Source organism: Triticum aestivum, chromosome 6B (assembly GCF_018294505.1).
Source record: "Triticum aestivum cultivar Chinese Spring chromosome 6B, IWGSC CS RefSeq v2.1, whole genome shotgun sequence".
Classification (NCBI taxonomy): Eukaryota; Viridiplantae; Streptophyta; class Magnoliopsida; order Poales; family Poaceae; genus Triticum; species Triticum aestivum.
The window spans coordinates 336191574-336196356 of NC_057810.1; positions in this window are offsets into that span (position 1 = coordinate 336191574).

Below are 4783 nucleotides of genomic sequence, written 5' to 3' on the forward strand. Positions count from 1 at the left end.
GAATGATGAATGCCTTGTCAATTTGAATGCACCATCTGATGAGCTACCCACTACTTTGATCACACCACCTATTTTAGAGGACTACGTTGATAATTTGACTTTGCCATGTGATCAAACAACTGAAATACCAATAATTTTGAGTGCACCCATTGAATTAACTATTGATGCAAAAGAACCAATGTTTAATCATTTTGATATGACCTCTAATCTTGGTGATGATTCTGTGTTGAATGACTTATTGCATGTTTGCTTATTTAAGCATGTTGTAGCATGTAAATTTGATGCAAGTAAGGTTTATTCACCAATGTTGGGATGGTTTAATGATGAACATTGTCAATCTTTTGAAATGAATAAGAGCTTCACTTATATGTGCAAACTGAGTTGCAATATTTTCATGCCTTCTACTTTTTGTGCTAATTTTTTGGCTTTAGATTTTATGAACTATGCAAGTTACTCATCTATTCATGTGTCATATATGCAAAAATCAAGGGAAGTAAAAATGGATGACATATACATATACAACATGTACACCTTGTCTCTTTTGTTAGCCACATTTCAGATTAAGCAACGCCGAGGACGGCTTTATTTTCAAGAAGGGGAGGATGATGAGGACATGACTACCTTGGATGTGACCAAAAATATTGCATATATGCATATTTGTCAGGTGATTTCTAGTGCAAACTATTCAATAATCTATTTATGTTATCCAGAACAAAAATACTTCACACACTTTTGTGTTTTGTCTAATTGCAGGTGTATGGGACATTTGTACAATCCACATATGAAGATAAGGAAGCAAGAGATGTTTATTTGCTGTCCAAAAAGTTCTCTCACGTCACTTTTGGCCCAAGAGAAGATAGAGTCCAAGTCTCTCACGTTCTGGATTCAGATTCGGACTGCACAGACACACCTGACTCAAATCGCACACAAGTTTTTCATACGGACTCCGAATTGGGTGATTCTTTTTTTGTTGGAAACTAGATTTCGTGCACTTTCCAACCCAATTGGAATCACCTTCAAATTCGTCCGGAGCGTTGAGTTGTGGACGAAACAATCTGATGCTGCAGCAGAATCCGAGTCAAACTACAAGTCCAAAGGTGTTACATCACCTCCACTTGGGCCCATTGGCCTTGTACGACCTAGATTTAGTTTTAGGCTGCCTTGGGACGTCCTCCCACCTCCTTGGCCGCCACCCCTTGCTCCTATATAAGTAGATCCATCTAGTAGCTTTTCCTTGGGATTTGTTTAGTTAAAAGTTAGCCATTGCAACTTCGTGTACTTCGTTTGTGTCCAACGACCAGACCAAGACCGCTTCCGGATCCCCACCATTATCAATACTTCAAATATATTTGCAATATTCAGATTGCTTTATCATATTCTTGCTCGTTCTTCGATTGCTTGCAGGAATAGACCTTCGTGGTCAGGTTGACCGTGCTTCCAGCATCGTCAGTAACCTCAGGAGATTGGTTTAGCGATTGCTAAGGCGCAACGTCGTGCACGTTTGTAGTCGGATCGTCAAAGTCGTCTCCACCAAATCGATAGTTATCATCTCATCGAAAGATCGGGACCCTCGCCTCTATCAAATTATGGAGGAAACTATTCTGCCTCGTCCCTCGTAGCCAAGAGGGATCAATATTTGAAGTGGGCGGAGCCGAGGTATGGCGCATCGCCGGGACCGGGTACCTGTCCAGCACGCCGGAGAATGCATACGAAGAGTGGCCTTCCGAATGTTTTTATATCAAGGACATCGCCCTTCCCGACCCAGTCCGAATGGGTCTTCCTGAGTTTTCAAGTGTTCTGTTGAAGAAACGCCATAGCTGGCTCCCTCGAAGCCTCGAGGAGGAAGATAGCACGGAAGTCTGTCAATTGATGAGCAAGATAAAGACGCTCGCCCAGTCCGGATTATCAGTAGTCGAGGTAATGGCGACTTACATAGTACGAGGGGTTCAACCACTCCAATACAGAGGGCATCCCATGTGACCCTATAATGGGGAAGATGACGCCTCCTGTTGCGGTCGGAAAGGTCCGGACACCCCCACCGCTTTGGCCAAAATACTGGTCGAATTATACAAAGGGGAGAAAGAGGAATTCATGTGTATTAAGCACCGAGACGGATATTCCATGTACAATCCGCCTAGCTGGGTGAGTTCCAATCCCACTACTCTACTCAATCTACTCCCGAGTCACTTTTCATGGACATTAATCCGGCCATTTGTAACAGGAATGGCGGTAGATCGCCAAGGGGCTCCACAGCCCCGCCCCACAGCCAGAGGACCACAACCGGGACCTTGACCCAGGATGCAAAGAGGATCCAGATATATTCGTGGAGCTCGAGGATGGGGTGTTCTACCAGGCGAGCTATGACGACAGGGAAGTGGCCATCACCACTGACTATCCCGGTCTTCTCCCTGCCTCACACGTAAGTAATCAGGAGACATTTCCTCCGAAAGAGCTTTCTCATTCTGCCTCACCCACAGCACTATCTCGTGCTCCAAAGGGGAGGCGCTCGGTGCTATCCTGCACCAGAGGCGACTCCAAACACTGCAAAAAAAGACACATCTGTGACATTTTGGGTCGAACAAAAAAAAGTTATGTCATACTATGACACTTCTATGACGATAATTGTGAGAAAACCCGGTATCATCATAGATGTGGTGGGCTCGTACTTCTATGACAAAAAATCATGACAGAAAAAGGGCTTCTCGTCCTGGGCGGGCCGGAGACGCAACTGCATGACATTCTTTGGGCCGTCCATGACACAAAAACCGTCGTAAAAGTGAGGGCAAGGAAACTATCAGGGATGTCCCGGTTACGGTGAGTGGTTGGGGGCCGAGCGATGCGCGTTTCTCTCGTACCGTATGCGCGTGGGTGTGAGGCGTTGGGCTCTAACTGAACCTGAGCGATTGCACTAGCTATGTTCCCGAACCCGAGTGATTCCTTTGCTACTGCTACTAACTGAAGCCAATCGAACCCTACTGCCTCCTTCCCTTGATGAACAGTGAGCGTTGCTGGGGGGGGGGGGTTGGATGAACAGTTCCCGATGGGGATGGATGAACAGGACCCCGTGGTGTTGCCTCTGGATGAACAGGACCTCGATCGATCGAGCTGGTTGGGGCTCGATGAACAGGACCCTATGGAGGGCTGGATGAACAGGGCGACCCCGTGGAGGGCTGGTTGAACAGTAGCCGATGGAGGATTGGATGAACAGTAGGCCGTGGAGGGGTGGTTGAACAGGAGCCCATGGAGAGGGCTGGTTAAACAGTAGCCGGTGGAGGCAGGATGAACAGGAGCCCGTGGATGAACAGTCATAGGTGGAGGCTGGAGGAGGTCGACGGTGGATGAACAGTAGCCCGTGGAGGCTGGAGGAGGCCGACAGTGGAGATGAACAGTATCCCGTGGAGTCCCGTTTTGCAGTACGCACCCTCCCGATGAACAGGACCCCCGTTTCGACCGTAGAACTCCAGCACAAGTCCGTTTCCTCCATTTTGCGGTACACCACACCCCTCCCAATCAACAGGACATCATATCGACCGTAGGAGGTCCAACAGAAGTATGTTTCCTCTGTTTTGCGGTATGCCAGACCCCTCCTGATGAACAAGATCCCGTTTTGACCGTGGCTGGTCGAACACAAGGCCGTTTCCTCTATTCTGCGGTACGCCAGGCCTCATTTCCATTGGTTGTTCCATCCAAGCCCTCCCGATGAACACGACGACGCATTCCGTTCCGACCCAGTCGGTTGGCTCCCCATGAACACGACGACGATGCAGTTTCTCCGTTCCTACCCAGCCATGTACACGACCCCTAGTTGTACGTATGCGCGAGTAGATATTCGAGACCCCTCCCGTATGTACGTATGTGGCCGTATTTAATTTCTTGCACCCTGGCCGCTGTACGTGTGTGTACATGCTACGTGCGCGCCTCTACTACAACACGTGCGCGTCTAGATCGACCAGTATGTACGTACACGTTCGCGACCAGAATAACAATGCGACGTACGTTTCGACCAGGTGGGCCCCGACTGTCAGGCACTTCCTTGCGTGTGAAGATGTAGCTGGTGGGCCCCAGCAGTCAGGGGGGCGAATCCTTTTTGTTTTGCCCGGATGCACTTCCTTACGTGCGAAGATGTAGCTGGTGGGTCCCAGCAGGCAGGGGAAACATTTTTTTCGCGAAATACGATGGCCCGTCCTGTGGGTCCCTACTGTGAGGTGGAGGAATAATTATTTTTCGCGTAACAAGGAAGCACTTCCTTGTGGTCGTCGTGGACCCAGCTGTCATCCTCTCCACGTATAGTACTCTTTCGATGGAAGTCGTTCCTTGACCACGTAGACCACGCCCCGCCGAGAGCACCAGGCCGGTGGACGATGGCAAGGCCTAGGAAGGGGACGAAACAGAGCCGGGGAAGATGCGGCAGTGGAAGCCCACGCGGAGAGGAGTACGAGGGTTCACTAGTTCAGCTACGGTGTGAGGCTGCCGTCGCTGCAGGGCCTGGCCAGCGGTGGGAATAGTAGGGGGCGGTGAGGCCTCTGCAGCAGCACAGCCGGCCACAAGAGGCAGGAGCATGCGGCACGACCGGCGCTGCTTTGGGCAGCTGGATCAAGAAGACCAGAGGTTGAAGAAGCACTACGGCCGTTGGATGGACATCATACGGTCACTGGAGCTAGAATCATTCATAGTGACTAAGTTGACAAAGCCCTCCGTCCCGTCAACTTAGTAGGCCCACAAGTCAGCCTCCCACCAAGGTGGGCCCCAGCTAGCAGGGGGAGTATTCTTTTTTTTGTGCGTA